Raw genomic sequence first — 16,284 nt, forward strand, 5'->3', positions numbered from 1 at the left:
ATATCCTAAAATACATTACATTTAATGGCCCACTCAACAATTGAGTTCTGGATCAGAAGTAAAGTTTGAAAAGTGTATTAGAAAAATTAAAAAGTGCAATACAATAATCATAAATGCAAGGGTATAAACTGTGTCATGAAGGATCTCAGAATTTTTCTGACTACCTTCTATTTTGTTTGCCGTATTTACTAATTCCCAAGTGCGCAGTAACATCAATAGAGAAGCGGCCAGTATCCCTAGTAGCATTGGAAAGATCTCTGGCTCACCTCCAAAATCAGGAGTTTATTTATTCTTTTTTTCTATATAGAAAATCATCAAGTTATGCAAAATGATCTTGGTGTGAGCAAAACTATTATACTCTCAGCAAATCAGGGCACAGCTTTATAAAATATCATATTGGCGTATCACCTTAGCACTATTCCACTACATGAACATTGATCCTACCCTCTCCATGCTAATGTCATCTGGAGATGGCAGGACACACCAGTTACATGACTGTTCAAACTATTATGAATGAATAGGGTACATTGAACTAGCAGAAGGCCCTTTTGAAAAAATCATCATTGTGACCATCCTGGAAAGTTTTCATTGAGAACAGCAAGAACCGTATGGAAATAAACAAGTATGACCCTTCTTGGCTGTGCTGCAGAAATGATAAACAGTGTACATGCGAGAAGAGAACAAGATGGCTTCTAGGTCTAAAATGAGGTGTAGTTTACACAAACCAGAAAAATCCACTTCTAGAAGTCCTAGCAAAATCGTTTCAAATGCATGAGCCTCATGTCAGTGTATGTGCTGTTAATACTAAAAAAATATGCAATGCACAAAAACTCCAACACAGTCTTGTTATCGAGCATGCGGACATTCAATCGCGCCAGCAGCGGACTTCTGAAGAAATGTCTGTCGCCCCAGCATGTATCTAAAAATATATCCACCATCCTTTCCAGTGTCATGGCCCATCAGGGGCAGGCGTGCCATTGAGTGCTGGAGCCTTTTTTTTTTTTTTCTTTAATACCCAGGCTGGCACTATTGCCACCTTTGCTCCACCAAGACACAGCCACATGAGAGTCATATCCCTGCACATTTGGTGTTTAAGATTATCATCTCGTAAGCCCAAAAGGGCAGAGCCTATTGTGTTGGGGTCTAGTAATGCATTTTATCTCAAAATTGTTCTATAGTTTGGAACTCATGCAGGCTGTTGTGGTTGTGGAGGACGTATCACCATCCTGGGACAAAATTCCAACCAAGGATGCTGGGCCGTTAAACTATATAAACAGCAGGTTTATTCTTAGAGGATGATGGCAAATATGTTATTGAGTTAACATCCCCTGAGACTACCCTGCTATCATATGGAATCATTACTGCCCAGGTTCTGCTGGTACCACAATGAAGAGAAGGGGGGCTGGGCAAGTGAAATACCATGAGGATAATCTTATGGAACCAAGGGATGGACCATTTTAAACAGCATGTGTACACCCAGAAGATAACAAGGTCTATTGCATGTGGGTTAGGATCTCTAAAATGTGTCAGAGTAGCATTTAATCTTAGAGAGTAGCTTCAAAGACAGGTATCTAGATTTACAGGTGTAATCTTCAGTGGCTGAGGAGTACCACAGGCCTTAGCAGAATGAGAGATGTTTGCTCAATTAATTCTTTAATCTTTGAGTTTTTGGAAGTAGGTTGTCAAAGGGCAACCTCTTGTCCTGCATTACAAAATATTTCCCAGAATACCCAGAAATCTATAATTTATTCTCAATCTTTTGTCAAGGGAATCTGGGCACCTGAATACAGGAAAATATATAATAGTCTCCAATCTCTGTTATGCATTTGGAAATTATTAGTTGCATTGTTGTCTCATCAGCTGACATTCTCTTACTTCACAGCAGCTAATTTTACATTTTTTCATGAACTGTTAGATCGTGTGTAAAACACAGGATGTGAACATAAATTTGGCTTCTGTTCTCAAGTGTATCTGAATATTTATCAACACATATCAATAACTGCACAGCTAGGAATCATGACCTGCCTACCATTTCAGAACACAACTGTATCACTCAAAGCACTCAATATTAGAATGCAATTTTGGGGGATGCATTGAAGAGAGTGAAAGGGGTCAGGGCCAATAATGACCAGGATACCCCTTCTGCCCCAACATTCCAATGCCTGTCTTTCTGTTTCTCCCCTTGTATTTATGAACATTCTACCCCTAGTGGATGGAAAGTTTTAAAGCAAATTGCCTCCCAGTGACAAGGATGTGCAGAATCCATCGAACAGTGTAAAAAAAATGTTTTCAATTAATTTAACAAAATATAAATTCAAGCACAAACTTTTAGCAAAGGGTTCTGTGAGTGTGATGGGTATGAGAAAGATACAGAGATTAGGCCTCGACTTGTAATAGTAAAACTGACCTCAATCTCAGATGTATGTGAAGGAAGGAACAGGTCTACAACTTTGATGTGCCTATTACAAATTCTAATTCTTATAGGTCTGATACGATATTAAATGCCGTGTTTTGTGATTCTTGTGGGTCGGTTCATTACTGCAATTGCTGGAACCGGTTTTATACGGCTACATTTGATACTGGGAGACTTTTAAAAAAAGAGTGGGCTGGTAATTGTATGTGGTTAGGCTCCTGGTGGGTTAAGGACACGAAGCAGCATCGATCAGTCATAGTGGCCAAGAAACTGCTGCAAAGTTTTGGAATACCATGTCCAAGCCGGAAGTGGAGGAATGGGTTGTGGAATGTGGAATGTAAATTTCCTACCAAAGCACAGAGACTTGATGATTAACAAAACAAGTGATTCAGGTGGCTGTGTTCAAGGACATGAATAGTTAAGGATGTGTGCACATGTAACGCGCACTGCCACCTGGGAGGTATTTTTAGCTCTAGATTGGCAGTCCTTAGGTGATCCACTGAACATTTGTAAGAAGCACTACTCAAAGATGGGCTGTGTCCCTTCCTACGTCACGAACACCCCCCCCCCCCCCAACCCCCTCAGTTCCATTTCATTGGTCAGGAGTTTGCTTCTGCTGAAAAAGTAGGCTTGTTTTGCATAGAATATGCTCAGTGTGGTAGCACGGAGCTGGTTATGGTGACAAGTCAATGACCCAAGCAACAATTCTGGTTAGATCACTAGGGAAAGATGCGTCAGATGTCATAGGCCTGATCTGTTCATTATGAAAAGGCTTGACAGGCAGTAGACCTCAGTTAGTTATTGTGAAAGGCATAGGTTGAACCTGATTGCCATTTATAGGTGAATTGGTATTACAATGTGTTAAAGCCTGGAGTCGCGCATTTCCTAGTATGTATTACCATAAATGTCTTTAGCAGGGAAGGGTGTTGGTTACACCCTCTGACAGACCCTGTGTCTCCAAATCTCATGTTTTTTTTTTTTGTTAGTTTTTTTTGTTTTTGTTTTTTACACCTGGCTTGACAGTGCAGGTCTCTGCCGGGGCTCATGCGATCATCAATATAGGAGCTGCACCAAGTAGTATATAGAGAGGGGACGTTACTCCACCCACTCGTTGATCGTCTTCTCTACAAGCATTTGATTGAAAAATAGTTGTGTCTGCCTAAGAAGCAGTTCCATTGCTCTGAACTGAAAGGCACATTGTGAACTCACGCCCCGGGTCAAATACAGTGCAAAGGAAATTTGCAGGGAGTAACTCTATGACCAGTTTAGTTGGAAGGGGGTTCACTGCGTGAGCTCTCTGACAAATACAATAGGAAGGAGCTTTACATTATTAACCTTGTGCAAGTGCCATAGGAAGGGGGTTTAAATTCTGACGTGGTGTGTCCTTGTGTGTACATAGTGTCTATGGGGTAAGGTAGAGTCCTGGTGGGAGGTGATTTCATCCAGTCAATTGGAAGAGCCCAGAAGGGCTAGGACATTGCTTGTGTTGTCACGTTCTTGGTGGGATGCTATTACATGTAACTCGAATGAATCTCCTTAAAAGTGCATTCACATGTGGACTTCTTCACTTCGTAACATGACGACTTGGCTTGGAACGGAACCACGCAGAGCCCCTCCATGAAACGGAGCATCAGAGCGACTGAAGAGGAAGTGAGTAAAGGAAATAAAAGACAAAAGAAAAAACAGAGGAAAACTGCACCCCATCAGTGCCAAGAAGTCACCTGGCAGCCCTAACTCAACATACTGTGGCAGAAGAGACTTAATTTTGAAGAAATTTTGTGTTAGTGATTGGTACAATAACAAGAGAACGAGAGGGAAATTGAAAAGAAGTGCACCATAGGCCCTCCACAGCATTATCACACGTAACCACAATGATTACGGGGCGTAAAGCAGGGAATGCGGAAGAACCTTGCATTCCGTATTAAATATCCCTAGGTGAAAAACCAGATCCAGTAATTCTGGATAAGGAAGCCGCACCCATGTGTTGGGGCACGCTTCATCAGAGGCCTCCTCAGCCCACCCTGATAAGATGGTACAACCAGGTGGACTCAACCTCATGAATATGAGGGCATTCTTAATAAATTATAAATAACTACAGGAATCCAGATAAAAATATCTTAGGATAAACCTATAGGATATCATATTATTATTAGGTACCCTAGGTGTGGTTAAAAGAACTGCAGGGGATATTTCTGGGTACTATGACCTTCACATCTATTAATCTGTTAATGGGAGCATAAACCTTAGAACTATTTTTCTGCCAACATGTTTCTGCCCATATATTAATCTAACAATCTCTTATTCATCAGGGCGAGTAAAGATAGAGATAAAAAGTCCCTCCTAAACTAGAAAACGCCTCTACATGCATGTGAAACGAAGACTTCATACCTTACTTGCATGGAGATGAACCCTCCTTAGGGAATAACAACATAGCGAGTATAGTTGACACAGTAATATAAAGTCAGCACATGTGGTCCTTAGAAGGACACTGCAAAGCAAAACACATTACACGTGTGAAACCGTGTTACCATGGAGATTCAGTACAATGCACTCAGTCATGCATCCTAACTTACCCAACTTGGGTCAGTACTTTACAACATGCTCAAATGCCAAGGGGAACACTCCCTCAGTCACACACTGTAATACTATAACACAATTATTTAGTTACAATTCAAAATTGAGAGTTAGATTGCAATAAACAAATATGTTCAAGTGATGGGTTGGTCAAAAAAGGGAAGGCCTGATAGTAACGTGCAATATTTGCTAAAAAAAAACAAAAAAAACTAGGGCCAGACACAAAATAGCATCTGGAAGTTTCTGGGGCGAGGAGGCCTCTGATGAAGCGTTCCACATCACGTGGGTAAGGCTTCCTTTCCTAGAACCACTGGATCTGGCCTTTCACCTAGGGGTATCTAATGCGGAATACAATGTCCTTCCGCATTGCCTTCTTGACGCCCTGTACCGAGTGTGCTTAGATGTGTGAGCGATTGGAACAGTCTGTACAGAGCGGCGATTCAAAGATATAACGCTGCAGTTGTGCAATATGGCTCATAGGGTTGCTGCTGTCCTTGTAAAACCAGAGGCATACCCAAGAAGCTGGCATGTGCCCCCAAAGGCTCCAACTGTAACAGTCACGTTTACAAGCCTTTGGTAAGAACAATTTTAAAACTTTTGTTTATAGGTTGCTAATTTTCTTTTGCCCAGCAGAGGGCGTGGGCTCTCTTGTTTTTAATACGGCATCCGTTCTCAGGCGCTCAGCAAACCCCTGGCAGGTGCTGGATAGCTTTACCTCTGGCCTGGAAAAGGGGCCCGTGCGTCAGTTGTGGGGGTGTTTATTTTCAGGTGATGCGAGGCCTGGTTCTACCTGCCTGAATGCACACCAGAGTACACCACTGATGCCAGTGGTGACGGAGGGAGGGCTTGTGACTGTGTTTTCTTTAAAACTTCTGCCGGGGGGTGGGGGCAGAGATGGGCAAGCGTGTTTTTCTTATCAGGGCACCTCTGCTCCCCTCAAGCCTAGATGCTTGATAAAGGGTGCCACATTCATGACTGCACAGCTGTGCCTGAAGGGTCAGGTGTTGAACTGATGGGGGACTCAGGTGAAGGTACCCTCAAACCTGCCAAGTTTCCCAGGCTCCTTTGTGGTGTGCTGCTCCAGTCTAGTTTTTTCCTTTGAATTCTGGGACTTGTAGTTCTGTTTTATAATGAAGTAAACAAGCCTACAATTCTCAGAATTGAATGAAAAGTACCGGAGCAGCACATCACACATGGACTTGGGAAACTTGGCAGGTCTGTAGAATCATTCAGAAACAGAAAGTTCTATGCATTCTGTGACTTCATCAACCCGCAGGGGCCTGGGCCTGCGTTTCTGGTTTCCTCTGCTGCTCCCCTGGAGTTTGAGAGGCTTTAAGGAGGAACTTGGACTTTCTTGGCCTAGGTCTGTTTCCGTGGTCTGCAGCTGCCACGTTTCCACCAAGAGGGAAGAACTGCGAGTCTAATGGACACAGAAAGGCCACTCTAGTACTAATACTTTGTAGTATCCTGTTGGCTGAATGCAGGAAGTGTTTATTTTACATGCATGCACACCCTTCTTCATGGTATTATCGCTACATGCATGTCTGTTTGGAGTGTATTATGCAGAAGTAGGTTAGTCAGTTATTGGCATGAAAAAAGACCACGAGGGTGGATATATATTTTTGAAGGGGCTTCGCTGGAGCTTGTAATGTGAGTGTTTATTTTCATTTGTATTATATTTCTGGCAGTGGAAAGAGTGCACCCTTTGAAAGCTCTTGGGTGCCTTTTGCTGCATTTGTCTTGTGTGGGTATATGTTGCTCTAGCAACAGTGGACGCTTTGTGTATTGGACTGTGTGTCTGCGTTACTGTTTATTGGTGTTTAAATATGTAAGAGTGTGAGGGTGTTTCACCAATATAGGTTATTGTATGGGCAGAGGATGCCATGGTATGTTATAGGTTTCTGCCATGCTATTGCACAGTGCAAACATTTGCTCTCCATGCATAAGTATTGTGTAGGTGTCTTGAATTTTGGATTAATACTTTTCCCCACTATGTTGGCAACTGCTGGGTAGGTTTGCACCTTAGTGTCGTGCTTGGACACATACTTAGGCTTTTCTTGGGCGCCTTTCACATGCATGTTGGGGATCTGCACATTCTCACCATTATTAAGTCAGGCAAGGTCATGGGCTGGTGTCGTGTGTATCTTCACACCACAGATCCAATTTTTTATCATGTGTTGCTTGTGTACTTTGGGTCTTCAGCAGAGTATTTTTTTTCATATGTCAAACTATGAACACTATATGGGCAGATTGTGAAGTTGCATGTGTCGTGGATGATTCTTGGGCAGGCTAAGGGTCTCACGCATCATTTGTTTGGGCTTTGTGTAATTCATGGGCAGGGTATTGGTCAAGCGTAACACTTCAGAGCAGGTGTTAGTCATGAGCAGTCCGGAAGTCTCGTGTTGCTTTCTTTTTCCACACTGTGTTGCAGATGTGTTTGTGTGTTGTGTTATTTTTTCATAATATGTATAGTTCTGGGCAGGAGTGTATTTGCATGCGTCATACTGTGGTTTGAGGTGTGAGTGGTAGTGGAGGATGTCTGTGCTTGTTGGAGAAAGGGAGGTGCGTTGCGTCGTGTCCTGTGTGCTGTGTGTGTAGGGCCTACGGTCTGTGGTATCTGTGTGGTAATGTAGAGCCCTTGTCTGCAGTGGATTCAGCCAATCACTTGGAAGAACTTAGAAGAGCTACGGATGAGCTGGTGTCAACATGCTCCTGGCGGGGCGTTATTACGCATAACTTGCTTCAGTAAATCTATGTAAAGGTTCAACCACCTCTGGACTTTACTTCGTAAAATGAACTCCATGACAAACTCCGTAGGAAGGAGCTTTAGATTGTTAACCGTCTGACAAGCACAACAGGAAGGAGTTTTACATCCTCAACTCTTTTTTATGATTCCTTAGATTTGTTTAACGATCTTATGATTAAGGAATTAAAGCACCTAAGATGACATTTTGGTAAAATGAAATGGAATGGAATGTAACATGGTCACAATATCGGATTTTGAAAAGGTTGAAAACTGATGAGGGGATACAAAATCCTCAGACAAAGGAGGTAATGGGGTGATTTGTCCAAGAACCAAATATGTTGAAAAAGCCACTACATTACAACAATATCATATGAAAGTGAGCAAAAATATAGGAACTTGATTGGTAAATTCCAAGAGCCGATAGCGTCATCTTATATCCTTCACGGAAGGTCTACAAAGATTTACGGAACCTGCCCAGGAGGCCTATGGTCTCTTCCATCGGCAGTCTGTTTGAAAATACTTTTATCTATATAAATACTTTTCTCTTTCAACTAGTAGATAGAGACACTTCCTGATTACTTAAGAGATAGCACGGAGGTCACTGTTAAAACACATGAGATACAGCCTGGCCCGGGATTGATGTAGAAACTTCAGATGTCAGTCTACCAGCATCTACATTCAGAATAGTATAAAATAAGGTCTATGAGCTACTATGAGCACACTAGTATGAGTGATAATATGATTAATGCATGTTTGATTGAAAATATACTTTTGTTTGATAATGGTCTCTGGAAGTAATAAGGGGAACCGCAGTAGGTGCCTGCTTTGCCCCCAGCTATGCAAAACTGCTCACAGGCTGTTGGGAGGAGCGGGTGTCCAATGACGTCCGGTGTCAAGGATACCTAGCTATGGTAGAGCTTCTGTTCCATCATTTAGATGGTTCATTTATTCTGTGGAATGATAACTTGGGGAATCTGAAAAGGTTTGACACTTTAAAATGAGAATGATTCGAATATCAAACATGCAATGAATTCCAGTCAGGAAAGGGTGGATTAACGTGGCTATTGTATCGGGTTCTGAAGGTCTGCTTCAGAAGTTTATCGGGCAATAGAGGCGCAGGATTAGAGGTTACTGATTTCGGCTCTTTTCTAGGATCTGAATGCTGGTTTATTGTGGGCTCTTGCGGGTTGTTTCTGCTACTAGGTTTGGTATACCTTACAGTTCACTGTTCATGGGTTCCGTTGAATTCCTGGGGTGACTAATGTGGGGGGGGGGGGGGTATAGAGGTGTTGGAGACTGGGGGGTCGGGTAGGGGGGTTACCGTACAATGAAGGAAAGTTGCACATTATTTTGTCTTTGATGGATACCCAATCACCATTGTTGGGAGGGATATGGCCTATCTTAGGCGAAAATACATGGGTTATATATATATATTCTGTTGTTCTTTTACAGAATGGGAGTGTCTGACCTATTGCACTATACCTAACCATGAATTATATGGTTTTACAACAGAGTTCCATCCTGTTTTAGTTATGCACTTTTCTGTTCTGAAAACTCAATAAAGATATACTGCAAAAATAGAAGCAAAAATAAAAGGGTCAACATTTTGGATATTAAAGTTGAAATAAGAAAAGATAAGTCACTGACACCAGTGTATAAACAAGCATTGGCAACGCCAATAGCTGTTGCCTTTAATAATGAAGGAAGATAAAGCAGGTTTTGTTCTAAGAAATCATCCTTGGTGCCGGACCTCTACTAGTCACTGGCCTTTTCATATTCCTGCTCCTATAACCTAAAATGTTGGTATTACCATCAACGCTGAGCTTAGCTTATGCCCGTATGTCAGCAGGAGCCCTGGTAGATGTTACTCCCTATTGAAGAACTTCATGAAAATTCTTCCCTGCCTATGAAATGAAGGGTGCAAGTTAGTGATTCAGACGGCAAGCTCATACATTCTGGACGGTAGGAGTACAGTCCTATGTACCCTCTCGCATGCTTTGTTCCTCTTCTCGAGCACTCCTGACGTTTTATCGCGAGAGAAGGCAGGCGCTCTATTTTGGTTCTCGCTCTATTCCCAGTACACCAGAGGTAAATGAGTCTGGCCATGCAGCACATTAAAGACAGACCTACCGGCATTGCCCCTGCTACATTATTCTCTTTTGTGCTGTCTCACGTCTCATATAGTCTCTTGTGTTTCAATTATAAGTAAAATAAGAACTTCAGATGTGTGTTTTTAAGGGTGTTTCGTGCGGATATTGCATTAAGTCGAAGACCTTTTGTTAATAATATTGTGTTCTGTTTCCTCCAGCAGAAGCGAAATGAAGCCGTGTTATCTCTTCAAAAAATGAAGAAACTTCGAATGTAATTACGTGAATGCATTGGCACCCGGGTGGAACAAAGCAGGCTTTCATTGGCTGAGATCACATCCGTGACACATGGTAAACACGAGAACTGGAATGTAAATAATTCTGTGTGCCCGTCAGTCTGTTGGAGGATAACGCATCGTTTACTTTAACTAGTCCCTCGGTGTTACTGTTATTCCTGGTGTTTCTGAATCTATTTACATTTCCAGCTCGACCAACAACCTGTGCCGTGCCAGCGTCTGGGAACATCAGCGCTATAAGCAGCTCGTGGCACCCGCACACATTTGCAAGGTGTTGACTCAAATGACATGTTTTGCATCGTCCGGGTGAAAGTGTTACTTCTCTGTGCGGGGGTGTCAGACACTAACAACCCCCCACCCTGCACTGCTCACGGCTTGTGTGCTTTTCCACTGGACAAACTGGCAATTCTGCTTTCACTGCCTCAGCGTTTGCGCGGAAGCAGCCGAAAGCCTGAGCACATATTTTGTTTTAGCTGCAAATAAAGGTTCAGTGACAGATGATAACAATTTACATATAACTCTACTCACTGTGTACTCGACAGGAGCGGCTTTAGGGGGGTGCGATTGGTGCGGTCGCACCGGGCGCTGACCTGGAGGGGGGGCGCTGGTCTCAGTGGTGGGGGGGGGGGGGGTGCGTTTAGCAATAACTTACAATTTAAAAGCACCTGCTGCAAAGTTTCTTGTGCACCAGCTGCCAGGCAACAATACAAATGTCAAGGTAACTCTTGTGATTGATGTTCCTGACAGAGGGAGATCGGACTTTTGTCGAGTGACAGTTTTGATTCGCCATAAAGTAGCGCAGTGGGTGAATGTGCCTGATGCAAAGAACAGATCTGTATTTTATATGGATAGCTGAGTGGATTGGTAAAGCTAGTTTTTCTCAGCGCTTTAAAACAAATGAAATGTGTGAGAGAGGGGCTATGGAAGGATGAGGGGCACTTGTGGCGGGTGGCTGTGCGGGAATCTGAGGAAGTCACGAGGGAGGAGCCAAAAAAGACTGTCCCAAAGGGCACCACAGGTGCTAAAGCCCCCTGGTGCCCGATATAGACAACACCTCCTCTAGATGTATCAGTGCTTAATGGTCATCTGTGAGTGGCCATATACTGCAGCATTGCATTGACTCGTCGAGCCTCGTGCACATCCCCAAGTGTCTGTGCACCCCAGCAACTCATTGACTTTTCGTTCCTCCTGCGCTTCCATGAGTGTCTGCACCTCCTCATTTTATCGACTTTTCGTGTCTCCTGCATGTCCATGAATGTCTGTGCAGCTCAGTGTTTCATTGGCTTTTCGTGTCTCCTGCATGTCCGTGAGTGTCTGTGCACCCAGCATTTCATTGACTTTTCATGCCTTCTGCACGTCCGCAAGTGTCTGTGCACCCCAGCATTTCATTGACTTTTCATGTCTCTTGCACATCCGTGAGTGTCTGTGCACCCCAGCATTTCTTTGACTTTTCATGTCTCTTGCACATCCGTGAGTGTCTGTGCACCCCAGCATTTCATTGACTTTTCATGTCTCTTGCACATCCGTGAGTGTCCGTTCACCCCAGCATTTCATTGACTTTTCATGTCTCTTGCACATCCGTGAGTGTCTGTGCACCCCAGCATTTCATTGACTTTTCATGTCTCTTGCACATCCGTGAGTGTCCGTTCACCCCTGCATTTAATTGACTTTTCATGTCTCTTGCACATCCGCGAGTGTCCGTGCCCCCAGCATTTCATTGACTTTTTGTGCATCCTGCATGTCCGCAAGTGTCTGTGCACCCCAACATTTCATTGACTACTCATGCATTCTGCACGTCCGCACATGTCTGTGCACTCCAGCATTTCATTGACTTCATGCCTCCTGCACGTCTGTGAGGGGCCGTGCACCCCAGCATTTCATTGACTATTCGTTCCTTCTGCACGTCCACAAATGTCCGTGCACCCCAGCATTTCATTGACTTCTAGTGTCGCCTGCATGTCCGCGAGTGCCCGTGCACCCCAGCATTTCATTCACTATTCGTGCCTCCTGCACATCCATGAGTGTCTGTGCACCCCAGCATTTCATTGACTTTTCATGTCTCTTGCACATCCGTGAGTGTCCGTGCACCCCTTCATTTCATTGACTTTTTGTGCCTCCTGCACATCCACGAGTGTCCGGGCACCCCAGCATTTCATTGACTATTCGTGCCTTCTGCACGTCCGCAAGTGTCTGTGCACTCTAGTATTTCATTGACTCTTCGTGCCTCCTGCACATCCATGAGTGCCCATGCACCCCAGCATTTCATTGACTTTTCATGTCTCTTGCACATCCATGAGTGTCCGTGCACCCCAGCATTTTATTGACTATTTGTGCCTCCTGCACATCCATGATTGTCAACGCACCTAGCATTTCATTGACTTTTCATGCCCTTCACGTTCATGAGTGTCCGCGCACCCCAGCATTTCACTGATTTTTCACGCCTCCTGCACATCCACGAGTGCCCATGAACCCCAGCATTTCATTGACTTTTCCTGCCTCCTGCACGTCCATGAATATTGGCGCACGCCATAATTTCATTGACTTTTCATGTCTCTTGCACATCCGTGAGTGTCTGTGCACCCCAGCATTTCATTGACTTTTCATGTCTCTTGCACATCCGTGAGTGTCTTTTCCCCCCTGCATTTCATTGACTTTTCATGTCTCTTGCACGTCCGCAAGTGTCTGTGCACCCCAGCATTTCATTGACTTTTCATGTCTCTTGCACATCGGTGAGTGTCTGTGCACCCCAGCATTTCATTGACTTTTCATGTCTCTTGCACATCCGTGAGTGTCCGTTCACCCCTGCATTTCATTGACTTTTCATGTCTCTTGCACATCCGCGAGTGTCCGTGCCCCCAGCATTTCATTGACTTTTTGTGCATCCTGCATGTCCGCAAGTGTCTGTGCACCCCAACATTTCATTGACTATTCGTGCATTCTGCACGTCCGCACATGTCTGTGCACTCCAGCATTTCATTGACTTCATGCCTCCTGCACGTCTGTGAGGGTCCGTGCACCCCAGCATTTCACTGACTATTCATTCCTTCTGCACGTCCACAAATGTCCGTGCACCCCAGCATTTCATTGACTTCTATTGTCGCCTGCATGTCCGCGGGTGCCCGTGCACCCCAGCATTTCATTCACTATTCGTGCCTCCTGCACATCCATGAGTGTCTGTGCACCCCAGCATTTCATTGACTTTTCATGTCTCTTGCACATCCGTGAGTGTCCGTGCACCCCTGCATTTCATTGACTTTTTGTGCCTCCTGCACATCCACGAGTGTCCGGGCAGCCCAGCATTTCATTGACTATTCGTGCCTTCTGCACGTCCGCAAGTGTCTGTGCACTCTAGTATTTCATTGACTCTTCGTGCCTCCTGCACATCCATGAGTGCCCGTGCACCCCAGCATTTCATTGACTTTTCATGTCTCTTGCACATCCGTGAGTGTCCGTGCACCCCAGCATTTTATTGACTATTTGTGCCTCCTGCACATCCATGATTGTCAACGCACCTAGCATTTCATTGACTTTTCATGCCCCCTGCACGTCCATGAGTGTCCGCGCACCCCAGCATTTCACTGATTTTTCACGCCTCCTGCACATCCACGAGTGCCCATAAACCCCAGCATTTCATTGACTTTTCCTGCCTCCTGCACGTCCATGAATATTGGCGCACGCCATCATTTCATTGACTTTTCATGTCTCTTGCACATCCGTGAGTGTCTGTGCACCCCAGCATTTCATTGACTTTTCATGTCTCTTGCACATCCGTGAGTGTCTGTGCACCCCAGCATTTCATTGACTTTTCATGTCTCTTGTACATCCGTGAGTGTCCGTTCACCCCTGCATTTCATTGACTTTTCATGTCTCTTGCACGTCCGCAAGTGTCTGTGCACCCCAGCATTTCATTGACTTTTCATGTCTCTTGCACATCCGTGAGTGTCTGTGCACCCCAGCATTTCATTGACTTTTCATGTCTCTTGCACATCCGTGAGTGTCCGTTCACCCCTGCATTTCATTGACTTTTCATGTCTCTTGCACATCCGCGAGTGTCCGTGCCACCAGCATTTCATTGACTTTTTGTGCATCCTGCATGTCCGCAAGTGTCTGTGCACCCCAACATTTCATTGACTATTCGTGCATTCTGCACGTCCGCACATGTCTGTGCACTCCAGCATTTCATTGACTTCATGCCTCCTGCACGTCTGTGAGGGTCAGTGCACCCTAGCATTTCATTGACTATTCGTTCCTTCTGCACGTCCACAAATGTCCGTGCACCCCAGCATTTCATTGACTTCTAGTGTCGCCTGCATGTCCGCGAGTGCCCGTGCACCCCAGCATTTCATTCACTATTCGTGCCTCCTGCACATCCATTAGTGTCTGTGCACCCAGCATTTCATTGACTGTTCATGTCTCTTGCACACCCGTGAGTGTCCGTGCACCCCAGCATTTCATTGACTTTTCATGTCTCTTGCACATCCGTGAGTGTCCGCGCACCCCTGCATTTCATTGACTTTTTGTGCCTCCTGCACATCCACGAGTGTCCGGGCACCCCAGCATTTCATTGACTATTCGTGCCTTCTGCACGTCCGCAAGTGTCTGTGCACTCTAGTATTTCATTGACTCTTCGTGCCTCCTGCACATCCATGAGTGCCCATGCACCCCAGCATTTCATTGACTTTTCATGTCTCTTGCACATCCGTGAGTGTCCGTGCACCCCTGCATTTCATTGACTTTTTGTGCCTCCTGCACATCCACGAGTGTCCGGGCACCCCAGCATTTCATTGACTATTCGTGCCTTCTGCACGTCCGCAAGTGTCTGTGCACTCTAGTATTTCATTGACTCTTCGTGCCTCCTGCACATCCATGAGTGCCCGTGCACCCCAGCATTTCATTGACTTTTCATGTCTCTTGCACATCCGTGAGTGTCCGTGCACCCCAGCATTTTATTGACTATTTGTGCCTCCTGCACATCCATGATTGTCAACGCACCTAGCATTTCATTGACTTTTCATGCCCCCTGTACGTCCATGAGTGTCAGCGCACCCCAGCATTTCACTGATTTTTCACGCCTCCTGCACATCCACGAGTGCCCATGAACCCCAGCATTTCATTGACTTTTCCTGCCTCCTGCACGTCCATGAATATTGGCGCACGCCATCATTTCATTGACTTTTCGTGTCTCCTGAATGTCCGCAAGTGCCCGTGCACCCCAGCATTTCATTGACTTTTCGTGCATCCCGCACATCCGTGATTGTCCGTGCACCCCAGCATTTCATTGACTATTCGTGCCTCCTGCACGTCCATGGTTGTCCGCACACCCCATCATTTCATTGACTTTTCGTGCTTCTTGCACATCCGCCAGTGTCTGTGCAACCCAGCATTTCATTGACTTTTCATGCTTCCTGCACGTCCGCGAGTGTCCATGCACCCCAGCATTTTATTGATTTTTCATGCCTCCTGCACGTCCATCAGTGTCCACCCACCCCAGCATTTCATGGATTTTTCATGCCTCCTGCACATCCGCGAGTGCCCGTGCACCCCAGCATTTCATTGAGTTTTTGTGCCTCCTGCATGTCCATGAATGTCTGTGCACCCCATCATTTCATTGAGTTTCTGTGTCTCCTGCATGTCCGCGAATGTCCATGCACCCCAGCATTTCATTGATTTTTCATGCCTTCTGTACATCCGCGAGTGCCCGTGTACCCCAGCATTTCATTGACTTTTCCTGCCTCCTGCACGTCCATGAATATTGGTGCACCCCATCATTTAATTGATGTTTAGTGTCTCCTGCATGTCCGCGAGTGCCCATGAACCCCAGCATTTCATTGACTTTTAGTGTCTCCTGCATGTCCGCGAGTGCCTGTGCACTCCAGCATTTCATTGACTTTTTGTGCCTCCTGCACATCCGTGAATGTCCGTGCACCCCAGAATTTCACTGTCTATTCGTGCCTCCTGCACTTCCATAGTTGTCCGCACACCCCATCATTTCATTGACTTTTTGTGCTTCCTGCACAACCGCCAATGTCTGTGCGCCCCAGCATTTCATTGACTTTTCGTGCCTCCTCCACGTCCGTCAGTTTCCGGGTGCCCCAGCATTTCATTGACTTTTCGTGCCTCCTCCATGTCCGTCAGTGTCCGTGCACCCCAGCATTTCATTGACTTTTC

This window comes from Pleurodeles waltl, chromosome 9 (genome assembly GCF_031143425.1).
Source record: "Pleurodeles waltl isolate 20211129_DDA chromosome 9, aPleWal1.hap1.20221129, whole genome shotgun sequence".
Taxonomy (NCBI): domain Eukaryota; kingdom Metazoa; phylum Chordata; class Amphibia; order Caudata; family Salamandridae; genus Pleurodeles; species Pleurodeles waltl.